The following is a 22853-nucleotide window of genomic DNA, read 5'->3' as shown; positions in this document are numbered from 1 at the left end:
AGGGAATTCTATTGCGAACACAATGATACAAAAATGAAAGACCTAAGACGAGAATTGAGGTGACCAAAGTGAAAAAAGTGTACACATTTCATTGCTCTTTAGCGCTCCCAGGTAACACACTCACTTTGTCTGCTTTGTGCGGGTGGTATGCCGGGTTTTAGGACTTCACATGCATTTAATCGTGTAGAGAATTCTATTACGAATACATTGATATCAAATTGGAAAACCTAGGATGAGAATTAAGGTGACAAAGTTGAAAAGAATATACACTTCTCAGTATTACCGCGCTCTCTAATGGACGGCCCAGCGCTCCTCCCTGCTCGCATCACCTGCTTTCATCACATCGGCGGGTGAAGCCCACCACGGTTTTTTACAATATATGCATATACTCCTGTTGGGAATTTTATTGCAAACACAATGATACCAAAATAGAAAGACCTAGGACGAAAATTGAGGTGACCAAAGTGAAGGAAAGAACACATTTTATCGCTCTAGTGCGCTCCTGGGTAACTTTCTCGCACTTTCTCCGTTTGCTGCAGGAGGTAAGCAGGGCTTTTTGAGTTTATTTGCTTTGAGTTCTGTAGAGCATTCTATTGCGAACACATTGATACAAAATTGAAAAACCTAGGACGAGAATTAAGGTGACAAAGTTGAAAAGAATCTACACTTTTCAGTATTACCGCACACTCCCGCAAGCTCACGCGGAACGTCCAAAACCATTAGGGTAGGAGAAATGCTCGCTCGCCCATAACACGAAAGTGTTAATCAAACATTTGTATGTTCCACTGAACATTTAGTACCGAATGCAATTTGTTCGGATCATCCAGGAATTTGTTAGAGTGGGGTTTGTTAGAGTGAGGATGCAATGTTTTAATTCTTAATTTTTAGATTTTTTTCTCACATCTGATATGCTGTGCATATCAGCTTATCTGATATGCTGTGCGTATCAGCTTATCTGATACAATGTGCGTATCAGCTTATCCAATACGCTGTGCGTCGTACCTGCATGACGTGACGGTCTCACGTAATGCAGGTCAGCGTTCAATCCCCCGACCATCCAAATGGTTGGGTGCCATTCCTTCCCACCCGTCCCATCCCATATCCTGATTCTGATCCCTTCCCAGTGCTACATAGTCTAAATGGCTTGGCGCTTTCTCCTGATAGTTTCCTTCCTTCCATCTAGAAATCCAACGTTCTGCTTGCAACTCATTTTGTATGTACTTTTACCTAAATAAAGTATCATTATTATTATAATCAATAGCTGTACCCAGCCGCGCATTGCTGTGGCTCAGCAACGCATGTGCGTTGCTGAGCAACAGCAACCCTCCCACATCTCCCAGTCCTCCCCACCATTCCCCCCTCCCTCCCCTATCCCCTCGTCTTCCCAACCATTCCTCACTCCCCCAGTCCCCTCATCCTTCCAACCATTTCCTCCCTCCCCCATCCCTATGTCCTCCACACCATTTCCCCCCCCCTCCCCCATCCCTATGTCATCCCCACCATCCACCACTCCACCGTCCCCTCATCCTCCTAATCATTCCCCACTCCACCGTCCCCTTGTCCTCTCCACCATCTGCCACTCCCCCGTCCCCTCGTCCTCCTTACCATTCCCACCTCCCCCGTCCCCTCATCCTCCCCACCATCCCCCACTTCCCTGTTCCCTTGTCCTCCTCCACCAATCTCCATTCCCCTGTCCCCTCGTCCTCCCCACCATCCCCCACTTCTGTCCCCTCGTCCTCCCTACCATTCCCCACTCCCTCATACGATGCATTCCAAATGATCTGATGTTCCCATCAGAAAATTGGGAACATCAAATGATCTGATGTTCTCATCACTGAAATAAGAAAAACAATTAAAAAACGAAATGAAAAAAAATGTATACTATACTATACATAGTATATACTATACATTACTATAAACTATACTCACAAAATGAGCGGTATGGTAAACAACAAGGCTCAATTCCAACACAATGTCACACAAAATACTGTAATTAAATAAAAATTTAAATATTTCAAAATCTACGAAAATTCTATTTATCATTGAAATCGGAAACATTGAAATGGAAACGAAACATATTTAGTATAGCGTGAGTTGCTCTTATGTGCAACAGATGGCACAGTTTTAAAAAAATATCATGTTTTTACCTGTCACAGGTGTGGCATCTATACTTATACTCACGAAATGAACGGGATGGTAAACAATATACCTCAGTTCCAACGCAAGGTCACACACAAAATAATTAAATCAAAATGTATGAAAATTTAATGTCAATGCAATCAAAAACATTGAAATGGGATCATAACATAGCATAGCATGTGTTGCTCTTACGTGCAACAGATGACGCTATTTTTTGAAAAAAAAAAAAAAAAAAAAGGTTTTTAACCGTCACAGGTTTGGCATCTATACTTGTACTTACAAAATGAACGGTATGGTAAGCAACACAGCTCAATTTCAACACAATGTCACACAAAATAATTCAATAAAAATTAAAATAAATCGAAATCTATGAAAATTAAATTTATCAATGCAATGGGAAACGTTGAAATGGAATTCGTAACATATTTAGTATTGCATGTGTGTTGCTATTACATGCAACAGATGGCGCTGTTTTTGAAAAAAAAAAAATGTTTTTACCTGTCACAGGTGTGGCATCTATATAGTAGGTATATAAAAACATGCACATATTCGAATGAAACGTTGTGTCAGAATTTCAAAGCAATCGGTGAAGAACTTTGGGAGATAACAGCGTGTGTTGCTCTTACGTCCAACAGATGGGGCTGTTTTTAAAAAAAAGGCATGTTTTTTCCTGTCACAGGTAAGGCACATATTTAGTAGGTATATAAAAACACGCGCCTATTCGAATGCAACATCGTGTCAAAATTTCAAAGCAATCGGTAACGAGGTTTCGAGGATTTCTCTCGTGAAAAACATATAAAAAACACAGTTTAAAAAAAAATGTTTTTTTTCCGTCACAGATGTGACATCAATATACAGTAGTATGTATATAAAAACCTGCTCGGATGTGAATGGAACATTGTGTGAAAATTTCAAAGCAATCGGTGAAGAACTTTCGGAGATTAACGATTTTGAACAAACGAACATTTCCATTTTTATTTATATAGATTATTATTATTATCAAACCATAATGTAGGATAGAAAACAGAAGATACTTTTTTGCCCATAGGGCTATGAACCCTGGAACCACCTATCTGCCAAAGCTGTTGCAGGGCAAATGTGGTGGGGATACCTTTGACAATTCACCAGTTTCTGTCTTGACTGAGGCCACTCGAGACACTGGACCTCAGGTTAATTTGGATAAATTATTATTCAATCTAATGAATAATATCTTGAGGTTATCTTGAGATGATTTTGGGGATTAGTGTCCCTGCGGCCCGGTCCTCGACCAGGCCTCCTTTTTGTTCAACCCGTTCTCGCAAATTTAATAAGTCAATATTAACTTATTAAATATGTGCATAGGTGACATACTTAACATAATAGATACCCTTAAAAAGATTCATAGAAAACACCGACCTTACCTAACCTTGTTAGTATCTTAAGATAAGCATCTTATTGCTTCGTAATTACAATTATTACCTAACCTATAATAGTATAGGTTTAGTAATAATTGTAATTACGAAGCAATAAGATGCTTATCTTAAGATACTAACAAGGTTAGGTAAGGTCGGTGTTTTCTATGAATCTTTTTAGGGGTTTCTATTATGTTTAGTATATCACCTATGCACGTAGTTAATAAGTCAATATTGACTTTACGAATTTGCGAGAACGGGTTGTTTTGTTACACATCCCCCAAGAAGCAGCCTGTAGCAGTTGTCTAAATCCCAGGTACCTATTTACTGCTAGGTAACAAGGGCATCAAAGTGAAAGAAACATTTGGCCTATTTGTCTCCACCTCCACTGGGGATCGAATCCGGGAGCTCAGGACTACGAATCCGAAGAGCTGTCCACCCAGCTGTCAGGCGCCGTATAAGGTATACTACTATAAGGTATACGATAAGGCATACTACTTTCCTGGGGTTTCCTAAGGATATTTTTAAACAAATTATAATTTGAATCTACTTACTGTCACCTAATTTTACGTTCACGTCACATTCCATGAACAGCCTCCCATGTTTAGGGAGATTCATAGTCACTGTGCTTAAGGCCTTTTTTTTCCCCTGACAAGGGAACACTGTATCATGTGTCATCACATCTCCTATGACAACAACAACAACTATCCTACCTTTTAAAGAATAATAGTAAACCAGGGGCATTAAAAAAAATATATGTGTTTACAATTTTTCAAAGTGGACTTGACAAGACCTCGCCGGGGAGCATCATTTCCCCTGCTTCCCACTCCATGCCAGCACCAGGGCACTCACCTCACATCTGATATGGAGCCCACACTCACGCCATAGCTCCGAGCAGCACCGAGAAGGGTGAGAAAGCAGAAGAGCAGCGGGTGTTGTGGCTGAGGCAGCGGTAGAGAAGAAGCAGGAGGCAGCAAGGCGGACGTGGCATGTTTGGCACCGCTTAACGGGATCACTATTACGCAAACACTACCCTTCACTCATTACCGCACGCCTATATCGGCACTTTATATATATATATATCTCCGTTCCTCTTTTAATTTTTCAATGTTTTAATTGAGAATCTGTAAAAAAAACAGGTATTTAAGATGATTAAGATGGTGGGAAGACACGCTGCCTTAATATAAAATGAGATAATGATGACAGCCGCAACATCCCGAGCGACCACCTACCGCTCCACTAATTATAATGGCCCTCAGGTACACTCACGTGTTATGCAAGAGGAGATGATGACAAATATATAAAAGATAAGAAAGAAGAAGAAAAAGACAAATTTAAGAGGAAGAAGCGACAGAAGACCATGTTTAAAACTTTAAGATTACCATGAAACTACCTGAATTTACTTAAAGGCCACAGCACTCTAGTGGCCTCGATAAGGGCAGGAAGCAGGTGGCTTGTCAAAGGTCACCCATATTTGTCCTGATGATTTTTTCAAGCTGGATTTAACAATTCAGGAGAATTTTGGCATTTATGGGTCCGGCGTGTATGCTGTTCCACAGGTTTATTACCCTGTGTGGGAATTAAAAGAGCATCTCCTGTTCTCAGTCCTATATTGTGGCTTGGTGAGCTTGAACCCGTTGCTCCTTGTTTGTGTTACATCTGACCTGTTGAAGAAGTCCGGATCAACATCCTCCAAATTGATCAGTTTTAATTTAGTTTATTTAATATGCACCCAATACCCATATTGAGAATACTGAGAAAGGCCTTTGACTATTTGACTACCCAATACTGAGAAAGGCCTTTGATACTGTTAATCACAATTACCTCTTACGTAAACTCCATCATTATGGAATTCGAGGCCATACACTGGACTATATCCAATCCTATCTTAGTGATAAACACCAATATGTAGCCATCAATAATATAACCTCTCCCACTCTACCAATAACCGTTGGAGTGCCACAGGGCAGCATTTTGGGACCTCTCTTATTTCTTATTTACATCAATGATCTGCCTAACGTCTCTAACATTCTGAAACCTATTTTGTTTGCTGATGATACTACCCTCATCTACTCTAACCCCAACCCACATACACTAAATAATGTTGTTAATAATGAACTAAAAAAAAGTCCACTTATGGATGTCAACCAACAAACTAACACTTAACATAGAAAAGACCTACTACATCTTATTTGGAAGTAAATCTACAAATGCAATTCAGTTTCAGATAGACAATGTAAACATTAGCAATAAAAATGATGGAAAGTTTCTTGGCCTATTCCTAGACAAGAGACTCAACTTCAGTACCCATATACAACACATAACAAAGAAAGTCTCTAAAACAGTTGGTATACTCTCCAAAATCAGATATTATGTACCTAACTCTGCTCTCATCTCTCTATATTATGCACTAATCTATCCCTATCTTAATTATTGTATCTGTGCATGGGGTTCAACCACTGCAAACCACCTCAAGTCCAACATTACCCAGCAAAAATCTGCTATCAGAATAATAACAAATTCTGCTTTCAGACAACACTCAGCCCCCTTGTTTAACTCCCTAAACATGCTAAACATAATCTCACTCCACAAATTCTCTTGTGTCAACTACATTTACAAAACCCTGTTCTTAAATGCAAATCCTGCTCTGAAACTCTCCCTGGACAGATGTAATAGGACCCATTATCACCACACCAGAAATAAATATCTCTTTGATATCCCCAGAGTCAAACTTAATTTGTGTAAACACTCTATGCAAATAAAGGGACCCAATCTATGGAACTCACTCCCTATTGAATTGAAAAGCTGTCCAACTTTTGCATCATTCAAAAACAATACTAAAAAGTACCTAATTTTCTGAGGTTGGAAGAAAACGTGCTCAGATTGGGGACTTGTTTATTTTATAATGGTAAATAATAAATTAATATATAATAAATTAATATATAATAAATTAATATATAAATTATTAAATAATAAATTAATAAATAAAATAATTATTATTATATAATAAATAATAATAATAACAAATAGTATAATGATAAGCAATTATTTTTAATGAATCAAATAGCTAATTAGGATGAATGATAAATAATTATTGACTAGTGCATAACAATAAAGTATTAAGGAATAATTATAATGAATAATCCTTTCTAAGATAATCGTTTTGTAAGAGCAGCTGCTGGCTTGGGAAGAGGGGCCACGCCGTCTCCGTCCCGGTTTATATAACCTCGGGTCAATGCGCGCGCAGCTTGGGGCGGTTAAAGTCAGCTTCCAGACATACGTTCTCTTCCACTCAGAAAACCCACCATTTTTGGGAAAAACAGTGTTCTTTTCATCTTCATAGTTTTTTACCTTTTGCTTTAAAACCACTGTATCTATTGCTACCCAATCTCCCAATCTTTATGTATCCAATCTGAACATCTTTATCATTGCGATCATTGCTGTCTTCTTATATGTACTGTCAATCTGCTGTATGGTGTCTATTAATCTTGTTTAAATTACCAATCAAGCTGTCAATGTAATCAATCAGAGCTTTAATATACCAATGTGCTTTAATATACTTACTAATCTCTCTCATCTCATTTTTTTGCAATATATTTGTTATCATTTTATTAATTCTGATAGAATTTACCTACTTAAAATTATCTGTTAGATTAAGGACCTGCCCGAAACGCAGCGCGTACTAGTGGCTGTACAAGAGTGCAATTACTGTACCATGCTATGTATTCTCACAAACCCAATGTACCTTCTTGTATATAAATAAATAAATAATAAATAAAATAAATATTGTGGGCGGTATAGGGGAAATGATTTCAGAGGCACATAATGGGCTCAGGGACTGAATCACACAATTCATTTAGCTAAGCAAGTGTTATGACGTAGCCTGAAGAATGAGTCTACCTGTCTGAGAGTTATATTCCGCCTTCCTGACCTAATTGAGAGGTCAGAGAATATATATATATATATATATATATATATATATATATATATATATATATATATATATATATATATATATATATATATATATATATATATATATATCTGAATATGTTAGACATTAAGTCACTGCACATTCTCCATTCTTACCCTGCCAACGGGTAAGGATGGAGGAATAGATAACCGGGTAAAAGTCGGAATAAGGAATACCTTTACAAGAGATGGGACAAGAGCGGACAGCTTCCCTGGCAGCAGCATCTGCACGCTCATTTAAAGACACCAATATGGCTGGGAACCCAACAAAACTCAACCAACTTAAATTTACTGTGAACAAGAAACAGCCAATGCTGGTTCTCGACAACTACTGGATGAACCGGATTAAAGGACCCGAGAGCCATGAGGGCACTACGAGAGTCAACAACAACTACAAAGGAAGATTGACAACGAGAAAGCAGGAGACGAAGAGCATAGTGAATAGCATAAAGCTCCGCTGTGAAGATGCTAGTCTCCGGAGGTAAGCGACACATATAAGTGCAATCAGGAAAAACAACAGAGTAGCCTACACCGTCCGCAGACTTAGACCCATCGGTGAAGAAGGAAACGGAGCGGTAGTGAGAAGAAAAGTGCTCAAAGATCAAAATATCAAAGATCAAAATATTTGGCCCACGAAGCGGAACCAAACAAGGCTTGATATGCATCAGTATGGGAAGGAATCGAGCGAGTGCGGCCGTGTCTAGGACGGCGTTGAGAACCCCCAGAGAGAGAGAGGGGTTAAAAGGCACAGTAGTCACAACGAGAGACTGAGCCGTGCCAGGGACGAGGTAGTCACCATTGGGGGCTTGGGGCTCGACCCAGCCACAGAGGAGGGAGGAGAGCCGAGGGGAGTAATCAGAAAGGCCAAAGGAGGAGCAAGGTCGGGGCCCAATGCAGCGGAGGCTACAGAGCCTGGTCTTCCAACACGGACCAACTCGGGGGCTTGGTCGCCCACCCCACGAGCCTGAGAAGGTAAAAGAGGAACAGAATTCGACATGAGTACGAAAGAAAAACATTCATTCACGAATGTGCCCCCACACCCACCATGGAGCCACAATTAGAGGCAGGACACCCAACAAGAACCTATCGCCGATCATGCCGGGGCCCCCCAGGGGTGCATCGTGAGCATACGCTCCACAAACGCCACCTTAAGAACCGACAGTCCGTCGAGATCAGATTCAGTGACGAAAGGAGGATTGACAATAAAAGGTTTCCCTCGCTCTCAAGTAAGTCCGCCACCATCTTGTCGGAAATTTCCGACACCAAAAATACTAATCCTTGACACAATAAGATAAATACGTTGTATTAAGATACTAATCTAACTAACTGTACTAATAGAAGTTCTAGAACATGCTAAGGGACGATTGCATCAGCCACCACATGTTCACGGTGACTATTCCTTTGCCTAGCACTTGATAGAAACTTTGTCTTCAATCTGCTTTCATTTGTTATTGATATATTAGGTAGAGTTTAAGCACTGTTCATAGTAATTGAGAAGAATAAATTCACGTATAAATTAGCATTTACCTCCTTTCATTCGTAACTTTGCGCCAAAAATTCGTGCCATGACTACCAGCTGATGAGAGGAGGGGGACGCCGCGCCATGCGACGGAGTTCAGGAGCACCCGAGACGCGGAGAGGCGTCCGTCCGAAAAACCGTCCGGCGTCTGTCCGGAAAGGCGTCCAGCGTCCGTCCGGAGAGGCGTCCGTGTCCGTGAGAGGCGAAGGGGCCACCGTCCTCTCCCGATAGACGCCATATTTGTGCTTATAAACTGCAGGAAGGAAGGAAGGAATTATCAAGGGAAAGCGCCAAGCCATTACGACTATATAGCACTGGGAAGGGGTCAGGATAAGGATTTGGTGATGGGACGGGGAATGGAATGGTGCCCCAACCACTTGGACGGTCGGGGATTGAACGCCGATCTGCATGAAGCGAGACCGTCGCTCTACCGTCCAGCCCAAGTGGTTGGGTTTATAAACTGCAGAATTGTGCCCCTCAGAGTTACAAACTGAGCAGCAGAGTCGTGCTGTTGAACGGATTACCATGTATCAAGCTGTCGCAGTCTCCAAGCACGAAAGGACATGTCCCAGTTGAATCCATTTGGTTGTGAGCTCTTAACATTAGAATTCCAACCGTGTTACAAGGCATGATTAACAAAAAAACACCAGTAAGCCTCTCACAATTTTATCAAGTATTATTTCCTATGTCATAATGTCAATATAGTAGACTGTTGCAGTTGGTACATTGTAATTCCCCGGCCACGAGGTCAACATTTACTGCATAACCCACCTGATTACTCTCGTGTTCTTGCTGGTTCAGGAGGAAACCTTCAGATCAGCTAAGCTGAAGTTTTTGTAAACTAATCAGTAGTAGTGTAGACTACTAACTACTAAAAATTGATACTATTTGAATTTCCATGTATATTTAAACAGGTAGACTTAGCATTATTAATCTACCCCCCAAATTTTGTGGCAGTGGAAACCCCCGACAAGTAACCAATATTAATACAGTCCGCTCTTACAATTTATTTAATTTCTAGTAACAATACTCAGAAATACTTGTTGAGAACTTCCCACACATCTCTTATTGTGATGTCTGTCTGTGTGTGTCTCTCTCTCTCTCAATATTTACCAATTCTCAACTCACACACACACACATACACATATATTAATAGCAAAATATTTTAAAAATATATATACAATGAAGGTTTTAGGTGCAATGGAATAGACAAACAGCTAATTTAACAAATTATTCCTTTTATTTCTTTATTTTTGTTATAAACTTAATAACAAGACATTGAACCAGTTCCTTCTCACAGGGCGAGGATATCATAGATATCCTTCTCACAGGACGAGGATCCCATGGTATTCCCTTATACGGAACAAATAGTCCTCCGTCCGCGCCTTGTCCCTCATAACCTGCTCCTTAGGCATCCTCAGTCCGTCTCTGTCTGTCCCCCACTTGGCGCACTTTGCCTCATACCGCTCAATCCTCTTGCGGTCTCGGTGGAAGGTGGAGTCCGTGGTGGTGTCGTCTCTGATGTGGTCCTGTAGGCGGCGGAGCAGGTTGGGCAGGGATGGCCGCCACTCTTGGTTGGACAATGTCGCCTCTTGGAACAGGTTCACTAGTACCGGATCTTTGGTACCTGTTACCACTAGGATCTCCTGCATCAGACGGCCGTATTGGAACACGTCTGAGGAGAAGGTGCTGGGTTCACCAGCCAAGAGTTCGGGGGCGTAGAGCGGGTAGTCCTCGGGGTCACCTTTTGTAAGGACCACTTCACCACTCTTACAGGAGAGGCCGAAGTCGATCACACTAATTTTTGGGTGGTCGGGTGAGCCTTCAATCATTATATTGTTAGATTTTATGTCGTTATGAACATACCCTTTTGTGTGGACATGTAATAATTTTAGGCCAATTTTAAACCCAATCTGCACTACGTCGTATTGCGGGTGGCATAAAATCTTATCCACGTTCGTGTCCCCTTTATAAGTGGTGAGGAGAGCTGGGCGATCGTGAGACACCGCCAGTAGGAGGGGCGCGCCTCCAGCCCCTTTCAGCTCTGACAAGACGCTGGCTTCCCGCTTGAAGCTCTTAGCGGCCGATGCATGGTTGGCCACTTTAAGTGCGGCCTGCTCTCCGTGCCAGTTAACCAGGACTACTCTACCGTAAGTCCCGGAGCCAAGAGTTTTTATTTTCTTCCTTAGGAGCTGCGCCACGTCGTGAGCCCCAAGACGCTCCATTTTGCCAGACTAACTAGTCACATGGCCAGCTAGTTAAGCAGGAGCTAATATCCTAGATGCCAGACAATATAGTCAAGAGGATCACCAGGGCTGGCCAGAGGGGCAGGCAAGGGAAAATGTTCATGGTCCTCACACCATTTTGATCACCCGTCAAGTTTACCTTAGGAACACCGTACACAGGACTTTGTCCTCAAGTTGTCAAGTGCAGTTTGACGGCGACTGTCAAGATGATTTTCATCTGAGATGGTAATGCTTTCATCTGAGATGGTAATGCTTTCATCTGAGGTGGTAATGCATTCATCTGAGATGGTAATGCTTTCATCTGAGACGGTAATGCTTTCATCTGAGACGGTAATGCTTTCATCTGAGATGGTAATGCTTTCATCTGAGATGGTAATGCTTTCATCTGAGATGGTAATGCTTTCATCTGAGACGGTAATGCTTTCATCTGAGATGGTAATGCTTTCATCTGAGATGGTAATGCTTTCATCTGAGGTGGTAATGCATTCATCTGAGATGGTAATGCTTTCATCTGAGATGGTAATGCTTTCATCTGAGATGGTAATGCTTTCATCTGAGACGGTAATGCTTTCATCTGAGATGGTAATGCTTTCATCTGAGGTGGTAATGCTGTCAAGAGTGACACAGTTTACATAAGAGTAAGTTGTGAGTTTTGAGATAGTGAGGTAATTTTGTAAGTGAAAATGTTTGTGAGTAGTGTGGTAGTGATGGTGGTGGTGAGTAGTGTGGTAGTGATGGTGTTGGTGAGTAGTGTGGTAGTGATGGTGTTGGTGAGTAGTGTGGTAGTGATGGTGTTGGTGAGTAGTGTGGTAGTGATGATGTTGGTGAGTAGTGTGGTAGTGATGGTGAGTAGTGTGGTAGTGATAGTGTTGGTGAGTAGTGTGGTAGTGTTGGTGTTGGTGAGTAGTGTGGTAGTGATGATGGTGAGTAGTGTAGTAGTGATGATGGTGAGTAGTGTGGTAGTGATGATGGTGAGTAGTGTAGTAGTGATGATGGTGAGTAGTGTGGTAGTGATGATGTTGGTGAGTAGTGTGGTAGTGATGGTGTTGGTGAGTAGTGTGGTAGTGATGGTGAGTAGTGTGGTAGTGATGATGGTGAGTAGTGTGGTAGTGATGATGGTGAGTAGTGTGGTAGTGATGATGGTGGTGAGTAGTGTGGTAGTGATGGTGATGGTGAGTAGTGTGGTAGTGATGGTGGTGGTGAGTAGTGTGGTAGTGATGGTGAGTAGTGTGGTAGTGATGATGGTGAGTAGTGTGGTAGTGATGGTGTTGGTGAGAAGTGTGGTAGTGATGATGTTGGTGAGTAGTGTGGTAGTGATGATGAGTAGTGTGGTAGTGATGATGTTGGTGAGTAGTGTGGTAGTGATGGTGATGGTGAGTAGTGTGGTAGTGATGGTGGTGGTGAGTATTGTGGTAGTGATGATGTTGGTGAGTAGTGTGGTAGTGATGGTGATGGTGAGTAGTGTGGTAGTGATGGTGGTGGTGAGTAGTGTGGTATTGATGGTGATGGTGAGTAGTGTGGTAGTGATGATGTTGGTGAGTAGTGTGGTAGTGATGGTGATGGTGAGTAGTGTGGTAGTGATGGTGTTGGTGAGTAGTGTGGTAGTGATGATGTTGGTGAGTAGTGTGGTAGTGATGGTGTTGGTGAGTAGTGTGGTAGTGAGGATGTTGGTGAGTAGTGTGGTAGTGATGATGGTGAGTAGTGTAGTAGTGATGATGGTGAGTATTGTAGTAGTGATGGTGTTGGTGAGTAGTGTGGTAGTGATGGTGAGTAGTGTGGTAGTGATGGTGTTGGTGAGTAGTGTGGTAGTGATGGTGAGTAGTGTGGTAGTGATAGTGTTGGTGAGTAGTGTGGTAGTGTTGGTGTTGGTGAGTAGTGTGGTAGTGATGATGGTGAGTAGTGTAGTAGTGATGATGGTGAGTAGTGTGGTAGTGATGATGGTGAGTAGTGTAGTAGTGATGATGGTGAGTAGTGTGGTAGTGATGATGTTGGTGAGTAGTGTGGTAGTGATGGTGTTGGTGAGTAGTGTGGTAGTGATGGTGAGTAGTGTGGTAGTGATGATGGTGAGTAGTGTGGTAGTGATGATGGTGAGTAGTGTGGTAGTGATGATGGTGGTGAGTAGTGTGGTAGTGATGGTGATGGTGAGTAGTGTGGTAGTGATGGTGGTGGTGAGTAGTGTGGTAGTGATGGTGAGTAGTGTGGTAGTGATGATGGTGAGTAGTGTGGTAGTGATGGTGTTGGTGAGAAGTGTGGTAGTGATGATGTTGGTGAGTAGTGTGGTAGTGATGATGAGTAGTGTGGTAGTGATGATGTTGGTGAGTAGTGTGGTAGTGATGGTGATGGTGAGTAGTGTGGTAGTGATGGTGGTGGTGAGTAGTGTGGTAGTGATGATGTTGGTGAGTAGTGTGGTAGTGATGGTGATGGTGAGTAGTGTGGTAGTGATGGTGGTGGTGAGTAGTGTGGTAGTGATGGTGATGGTGAGTAGTGTGGTAGTGATGATGTTGGTGAGTAGTGTGGTAGTGATGGTGATGGTGAGTAGTGTGGTAGTGATGGTGTTGGTGAGTAGTGTGGTAGTGATGATGTTGGTGAGTAGTGTGGTAGTGATGGTGTTGGTGAGTAGTGTGGTAGTGAGGATGTTGGTGAGTAGTGTGGTAGTGATGATGGTGAGTAGTGTAGTAGTGATGATGGTGAGTATTGTAGTAGTGATGGTGTTGGTGAGTAGTGTGGTAGTGATGGTGAGTAGTGTGGTAGTGATGATGTTGGTGAGTAGTGTGGTAGTGATGGTGAGTAGTGTGGTAGTGATGATGTTGGTGAGTAGTGTGGTAGTGATGGTGAGTAGTGTGGTAGTGATGGTGTTGGTGAGTAGTGTGGTAGTGATGGTGAGTAGTGTGGTAGTGATGATGGTGAGTAGTGTGGTAGTGATGATGGTGGTGAGTAGTGTGGTAGTGATGGTGATGGTGAGTAGTGTGGTAGTGATGGTGGTGGTGAGTAGTGTGGTAGTGATGATGGTGAGTAGTGTAGTAGTGATGATGGTGAGTAGTGTGGTAGTGATGGTGGTGAGTAGTGTGGTAGTGATGATGGTGAGTAGTGTGGTAGTGATGGTGGTGAGTAGTGTGGTAGTGATGGTGTTGGTGAGTAGTGTGGTAGTGATGATGGTGAGTAGTATAGTAGGGATGATGGTGAGTAGTGTGGTAGTGATGATGGTGAGTAGTGTGGTAGGGATGATGGTGAGTAGTGTGGTAGTGATGATGGTGAGTAGTGTAGTAGTGATGGTGTTGGTGAGTAGTGTGGTAGTGATGATGGTGAGTAGTATAGTAGGGATGATGGTGAGTAGTATAGTAGGGATGATGGTGAGTAGTGTGGTAGGGATGATGGTGAGTAGTGTGGTAGTGATGGTGTTGGTGAGTAGTGTGGTAGTGATGATGGTGAGTAGTGTAGTAGGGATGATGATGTCAATCACAACGCTGTAAATGCTTCACCCACGTACTACAAATACAAATAATCGCCAACAGAACCTAAACACCTAACCTAACCTATACCTATATATGCAGAATATGGTAATATATAATGATATTAATTTATATATGAGAAAATTCATGTTTTGAATGAACAGCCATGATAACACCTGCAAAGGATTCCTGATCAACCAGGCTGTGACTCATACGTCAGGCTACGAGCAGCCGCGTCCAGCAGCCTGATTGGCCAGTCCAGCAACGAAGAGGCCTGGTCGAGGACCGGGCCGCGGGGAGGCTAAGCCCCGAACCGAACACAAGGTAACCACAAGGTAAGGTAACATGTTGAAATTGATGAACGCGTCTTTGAGGTCGACCGCTGGATGGAATGGACTTGGTCTGAGGCCGGGTTGCTTACACAGCTTCAAGATAGATGAGGCAAAAGTGAGCAATTGTTGTGGCCATCCTCGAATTGTTAAGTTCAAGAAGTAGAAGGCTCTGAACCAGGCTCCACTGTTTGCTGGAAGTGTTTGATATAAGTAAGTAATTATCAAAAGAAGGCACCAAACCGGGAAGGCTATGTAGCACCATCAAATGTGCGGGATAATCAGAGGGCGCTAAATATCACCAAGGATGCCAACACGAGAACAAAAACGCATAAAGCGAACAATATCAAAAGTATCCGAGGCACCAAGAATACTATCGAGAGACAAGCGACTACGGGAGATGGTCGGAAAACAAGACACGCTCGTTCTGAAAGTCAGGACATTCAACAAGGATATGCACGACCGTAAGAGGGACAATGCAATTAGGACAATAAGGAGCAGGACGGCGCTCCATCAAGTGACCATGAGTTAAGAGAATATGGCCAATACGCAACCTCACCAGAGCCGTTACCCATCGCCGGTTACGGTGGTTGAAGGACGGTCACGAGGACACACAACTTTTAAGAGTACGTAGTTTGTTACCAGTAACAGACGACCAACAAGCCTGCCAACGGGTAAGGATGGAGGAATGGATAACCAGGTAAAAGTCGGAATAAGGAATACCTTTACAAGAGATGGGACAAGAGCGGACAGCTTCCCTGGCAGCAGCATCTGCACGCTCATTTAAAGACACACCAATATGGCTGGGAACCCAACAAAACTCATCCAACTTAAATTTACTGTAAACAAGAAACAGCCAATGCTGGTTCTCGACAACCACTGGATGAACCGGATTAAAGGACCCGAGAGCCATGAGGGCACTACGAGAGTCAACAACAACTACAAAGTAAGATTGACAACGAGAAAGCAGGAGACGAAGAGCATAGAGAATAGCATAAAGCTCCGCTGTGAAGATGCTTGTCTCCGGAGGTAAGTGACTGTTACGACCCTGGGTTCTCCAGTGGAAACCAGAGGTCAAAATTGAGCTATTAAACTTTCTGGTAGTACAGTTGGGCATCTAGAATGTCAATTGTTTGTATCTTCCCTGCCAGACGTAAGACTATTATTGTTTCTCAAAGAGCATTTAAAGACTGAGCTGGGGGTTGATTATTAAATAATAACATAGGCACCAACTTTGCTTACTAATACTTTCTAATCATTCATAAAGTAACAATACGTTTCATAGGGGAAGATCTTTAATGGGCTTAGCTGCACGATCAATTAGGCTCCTCCCGGCACCACAACATGAGGGAGGCAGCTGGTGGCTAGCTCGGTCTTCTCTCTGGCTGGTGTGTGTGGATAAGACCTACTCTGTGGCTGCTCCCCTACTCTCCTTCCTTCTCCTCTTACTTATTTCCCTTACCTGAAGTTCCTGTATCCTTAAGCTAAGTACAGGGCATTAGTGAGTGTGCCTACTCTGGTAGTAACGATTGGTGAGACCTGGGGATAGTATTTTGCCAGTGTTTGGGTACCCCTAAGTGTTGTGTTTTGTATTAGGGTCCCACGTGGTTTCACTACCCTAAGCTGCATCCAGCTTCAGTGCTTATCCAGTAGTACTTTACCCTAGCTTGTTATTAGTGTAAACCTTGTATCCTGCCTACGTGGACCAAGGCTTTTAACGTAAGATAGTGTGGTAAAGTTATTATTATTATTGTTATTGGTGTGAGTGTATATGGGGGGGTTGTTAAGGGGTTAATAAATAAGTACATGAATTACAGAGTATCTCTTCTTCCAAGGTGGGAGCGCAGTGATCAACCCTTAGACTAACATATATGGTCTTGTAGCAAGTTATTACTACTGTGGATAGTTTATTTTGGGGGCCGGGCCTTTTAGCTCTCCCATATTTGATACTCTTGTCTTCTAACTACCTATACCCCTTAATAGTACCAGTACCCCATAGAAGCCCCACTCATATCAGTTTATAACAAGTGGTTGGCCAGTCCGGGAGGAACATTATAAGTGTAAAAAATTAGATTCTTGAGTGCCAAAATTAAAATTTTTTTATTTCCGCAGAACGGTTGTGTGCTAGCCTAGGGTCCAGCTCATCTAGCAAAGGACATTCTTGCACTGACTGGACACCCAGCTGGATCCCTTCACGATTAAGGTTAGTGTGGCCTTGTGTTAGGGGCCGTGCAAATTTTTGTTTTTTTTCCAATTTTTATTTTTTAATTTTTTCTTTGGCTGGGAGCTAAAATTATTAGTGATGTCTTCTGAAATGCAAAGACTGGCAAGGGAGCCTTCAGTGGTAGAGATAAAGAAACTTAAAAAGTCTAATTTAGTATTGTTAGGCCAGGAATTTGGCCTAGAATTAAATGTCGCAGATAAAAAGTGGACTTTGGTAAATGAAATATTAGAACATTGTATTGATGAACAACTATTGGCAAGTGATACACCTTTATGCCAGCCTAGCCAAGCAGAAAGTGCAACTCATAGGGAAAGTGAATTAGCTTTAGAGTTAGCAAAAATAAAATTAGAGGAGCAAAAACTCAAAACCGAGGAGGCTAGAATTAGAGCGAATGCCACTGGAACTCCACCTGCCGGGGATTCAAACCCCAGGCATTATGAGAAAAAGCATAATTTGCCTGAATTTTCCGAGTCTGACCCTGAAAGGTTTTTCAACCATTTTCAGAGAGTGGCCACGTCCATGAACTGGCCAAAGGAAGAGTGGGTGAAAATCCTACAGGGAAGACTTAGGGGTAAAGCACAAGATATTTTTATAAACATGCCTGACGACGAGTGTTTCGAATATGATAAAGTCAGGGAAGGTATTTTGCGGGCATATGAAATTACTCCTGAAGCTCACCGCCAAGTTTATCGTCACCTTAGGCCTACTCACAACCAACCGCTCACTGAATTTGTGAATGATCAAATTCGATTGTTTGATAGATGGATTCGCTCGGCGAAAGCCGAAACATACGAGGCTCTCAGGAACTTAATTTTAATGGAGCATTTTATAGATGTTATGCCAGAGAACGTATCACAATACATTAAAGGAAGGATAGAGTTAAATTCTAAAATAGGGGATTTGGCCAAGTTGGCAGAGAACTACCAATTGGCGGGCAAAAGGCCCAATAAAAATAATTATACCCCACAGAGTAGCAAACCTTATACCCACAGCCAGTCCAGACCAGCTCATTCTAACCCTTTACCTAATGCACCTTCTGTTTCAGACATAACTAACCCTGTTAAAGTGTCTAGCCCAACGGCACCTAAAGGTGAACCGAAGGGTAATTCTGTTAGTAATGTCTCTTCTCCCCGACGTTTTTGTGGTCACTGTAATCGTCCAAACCACACTATTAGCCGTTGTTGGCAACTGCACCCTGAAAAAAGACCCAATGCTCTAGTTGTGACACAGGGCTTGAGGCTTTCAGAAGGGTTAGGGAGTAAGACCTCCAACCCACAGTGGTTGGACTTGCTTACCCCATTCTTATCGAAAGGGAGACTACTTTTGTCTGAGGGTTCTTCCTGGAAGGACGTGGTGATCTTCCGAGACACCGGTGCCATCCAGACTTTAATTTTAGAGAGTGCGTTGCAAGGTGCCAACACTCTCGACACTGGAGAGGTGGTACTGGTCGAGGGTGTCACTAGTGATACTCGGGCAGTACCCCTCCATAAGGTTACCCTGGAATCTGATTTCCACAAGGGTGTTTGTACAGTCGGAGTCACTTCATACCTACCTTTCCCTAATGTTGATGTAATAGTTGGTAATGATTTAGCAGGGGATAAGGTAGGGGACTCCAGACTGCCTATTATGTTGCCTACCCCTAAGGTTTGCCTGGATCCACCCGCCGCAGAGGATAATGTTGTGTACCCTGCGTGCGCGGTGACCAGGTCTATGGGACTTAAATGTAAGGGCAGCCCTGTGCTTGCCAAGGTGGTAAATCCCGAGGTCACGAGGAGCTTTCCGAGTGGTGAAAACCAAGTGGACCTCGCGGACACATTCATGGCCCGACTCGATGACGTGGCCGAGGACATTGTGGAGAGCCTGCCACCGCCATCTACCGAGAGTAGTGGGGAGGTGGAGAACACTGTTGAGCCTCGGCCAATGGCATCTGACCAAGGCCTAGATGCCTCCTTGAGTGAGTTACAGAAAGCTGACCCCACTCTTGCAGATTGTCATGAAACAGCCGTCTCTATGGAGGAAATTGTAGACGCAGCAACTGGGTACTACTACAATGATCGGATTTTGATGAGAAAATGGAGACCACAGAGTGCTCCCTTGTCAAATGAGTGGGAGGTAGTCCACCAGGTTATGTTGCCGACCTGCTATAGAGAAAGAGTTTTGGCAGCTGCTCATGATGATTCTATGGGGGGACATCAAGGTATTAATATTACGTATCACAAAATTTTAAAGTATTTTTTCTGGCCCAAGCTGAAAAGCGATGTGGCAAAATTTTGTAATGCGTGTATTGTTTGTCAACTGGTTGGGAAACCAAACCAGACTCCACCTAAAGCTCCTCTAAGGCCTATTGTCGTGCCGGAGGAACCATTTTCTCATGTGGTAATGGACTGTGTTGGACCATTACCTAGAACTAAGTCTGGTAATATTTACCTAATCACGATGATGTGTATCACTACTCGTTACCCAGAGGCTTTTGCTGTAAGGAACATCCGAGCAAAAACTGTTGTTGCTCGTATGTTGCAATTTTTTTCCACTTTTGGACTGCCTCGGGTCGTGCAAACTGACAATGGTACTAATTTTAAGTCTGATGTTTTCGAGCAATTTTGTAAGGAACATGGAATAACTCATAAGGTTTCCAGCCCATACCATCCACAGAGTCAGGGGGTAATTGAACGTTTCCATCTAACTCTGAAGCAGATGTTGAAGACATCGTGCGAGAGTTCCCACACCTTCTGGGATGAGAATTTACCGTATGTTTTGTTTGCGGCTAGAGAGGGATTACAAAGTTCACTGGGCTGTTCTCCTTTTGAGTTAGTCTTTGGCCATAAAGTTCGTGGACCCTTGCAAATGTTACAGGAGAATCTGTTAGGGAACGTAACGTTATCCGAAGGTTCGGCTTTCTTTGCGCAACACCACCAGAGACTCAAGGACTGCAAGGCGGCTGCATTAAAGTATCTTGGCAAGGCCCAAGAAAAGATGAAAGAACGTAACGATGCTAAATCTAAGTTACGGGTATTTCAGCCTGGCGACCCTGTCCTGGTATTAAAGCCTCGACTAGGGAACACTATGTCCCACAAGTACGAAGGCCCCTACATTGTGACAGAAAAGACTGGGAACCTCACGTACAAAGTGAGGCACTCTGACAAACGTAACCAGGTAATGCTCATACATGTAAATCGACTGAAGAAGTTCCAGGGCCCCAGGCCCATTGCACTAACCAATGTTTCCATTTCCAGTGAGAGAGGGGATGATTGTTCTGGGGACCCAACTAATCTCATTTTCAATAATTCTAGTTCTGTGAATGCTGTGGAGGAACTGTCCCATTTGCAGATGGCCCAACGTGAAGAGGTGCAGTCGTTGGTTGCTGAATTCTCCAGTCTGTTCGGGGATGTCCCGACCCAGACTGATGCCATTTGCCATGATGTCGAATTGACGGACTACACTCCCATTCGCCTTCAACCCTATCGGATGAGTCCAGAAAAGAAGGCCATCGTACGGAAGGAGGTCGACTTCTTGCTCCAGCACGGCCTCATCCGGCCGAGCCAGGGCTCTTGGTGCTCGCCCTGCCTTTTGGTCCCCAAACCAGACGGCTCCTGGCGATTATGCACCGACTATCGGCAGCTCAACAAGGTGACCATTGTGGATGCCTATCCGCTGCCCCTCCTCGAGGACTGCATCGACGAGTTGGGAAATGCCAAGTACGTTTCGAAATTCGACCTCTCGAGGGGGTATTATCAAATCCCACTCACTGAACATGCTAAACAGCTCACTGCGTTCGTGACACCCGAGGGTGTTTTTGAGTATCAAGTGTTACCGTTCGGCTTGCGTAATGCTCCGGCCACGTTCCAGAGACTCATGAACTCTCTACTCGCTAAGGTGCCAAATTGTCGGGCGTATTTAGATGATATCGTGCTGTTTGACAGTAATTGGGCTGACCACATAGCTAGGTTACGCCAGTTGTTTGCCATCTTGAAAAGGGCAAATCTTACCTTAAATGCTAAAAAGTGTCATTTTGGCCAAGGCACAGTGATGTACCTCGGTTATGAAGTGGGCCAAGGAAAAGTGTTACCTCGGCAAGATAAAATCAGTGCCATTCTGGAGTATCCAGTACTAAAGTCTAAAAAGGACGTTCAAAGATTTATCGGTATGTGTGCGTACTATCGACGTTTTTGTCAGAACTTTTCCAGTGTTGCCACTCCTCTCACAGACTTGTTGCGGAAAGCCGTTAAATTTAAGTGGTCATCAGACTGTGCAGAGGCATTTAAAAATTTGAAATTGATCTTAGCTTCCGCCCCAGTGCTTGCTAGTCCAAGGTTCGACCGACCGTTTAAAATTCATGTTGACGCGTCTGACTCGGGTGCTGGTGCAGTGTTGTTGCAAACTGGGGATGATCAGGTGGAACACCCAGTATATTATTACTCTGTGAAATTCGACAAGGCGCAACGCAATTATTCAGTGGTAGAAAAAGAGGCGTTGGCGCTAGTGTTAACATGTAAAAAGTTCGAAGTTTACCTCACAGGTAATATAGTGGAAGTGTACACGGACCATAACCCACTAGTTTTCCTGACTCAGATGAAGGGTAAGAATAAACGCATCCTCAGGTGGGCGTTGTACCTACAGGACTTCAACCTTTCCATTACCCACCTACCGGGCAGACTCAACGTGATAGCCGACGCTCTGTCCCGGCTGCCTGAATAACATTCATCTGAGCCACAGAAAGCCATTTACCAACTGTCATGCTTTAGTTTTTTTTAGGTTCTCCTGTGACATTAAATATTCCGTGTCCAATTTATTTACTTCCCTGTTCTTTTATTTTTTTGTGTATGTTTTTTTTTCTTTCAGAGAACTCCTTTGTATTTTTTTTTTTGCAGATAAATTGCTTTTGATTGATTTTTTGTTTTTGTCATATGTTTTTCTTTTTGTTCTCTGTATACTCTTACAAAAAAATATGACTACTATTCTAGTAGTCACATTTTTTTTTCTCTGAAGGGGGGAGGAGTGTTACGACCCTGGGTTCTCCAGTGGAAACCAGAGGTCAAAATTGAGCTATTAAACTTTCTGGTAGTACAGTTGGGCATCTAGAATGTCAATTGTTTGTATCTTCCCTGCCAGACGTAAGACTATTATTGTTTCTCAAAGAGCATTTAAAGACTGAGCTGGGGGTTGATTATTAAATAATAACATAGGCACCAACTTTGCTTACTAATACTTTCTAATCATTCATAAAGTAACAATACGTTTCATAGGGGAAGATCTTTAATGGGCTTAGCTGCACGATCAATTAGGCTCCTCCCGGCACCACAACATGAGGGAGGCAGCTGGTGGCTAGCTCGGTCTTCTCTCTGGCTGGTGTGTGTGGATAAGACCTACTCTGTGGCTGCTCCCCTACTCTCCTTCCTTCTCCTCTTACTTATTTCCCTTACCTGAAGTTCCTGTATCCTTAAGCTAAGTACAGGGCATTAGTGAGTGTGCCTACTCTGGTAGTAACGATTGGTGAGACCTGGGGATAGTATTTTGCCAGTGTTTGGGTACCCCTAAGTGTTGTGTTTTGTATTAGGGTCCCACGTGGTTTCACTACCCTAAGCTG

General features: G+C 43.1%; 1 protein-coding gene across 2 annotated transcripts in view; it reads right to left on the bottom strand.

Annotated features, from left to right (window-relative positions):
* Window positions 1-4629, bottom strand: part of LOC123773869 (soluble calcium-activated nucleotidase 1) — a 348537-nt gene extending 343908 nt beyond the window's left edge. The window contains exon 1 of one of the 2 annotated variants that reach the window (XM_045767789.2): window positions 4383-4629. The gene's annotated coding sequence lies outside the window, so the exon portion shown is untranslated. The other variant, XM_069318829.1, reaches the window with a different exon arrangement.
* Window positions 4630-22853: the final 18224 nt, after the last annotated feature.

This window comes from Procambarus clarkii, chromosome 91, assembly GCF_040958095.1.
Source record: "Procambarus clarkii isolate CNS0578487 chromosome 91, FALCON_Pclarkii_2.0, whole genome shotgun sequence".
Lineage (NCBI taxonomy): Eukaryota > Metazoa > Arthropoda > Malacostraca > Decapoda > Cambaridae > Procambarus > Procambarus clarkii.
Note: the sequence above shows the minus strand (reverse complement) of the source record. Positions and strands in the feature narration are given on the sequence as shown.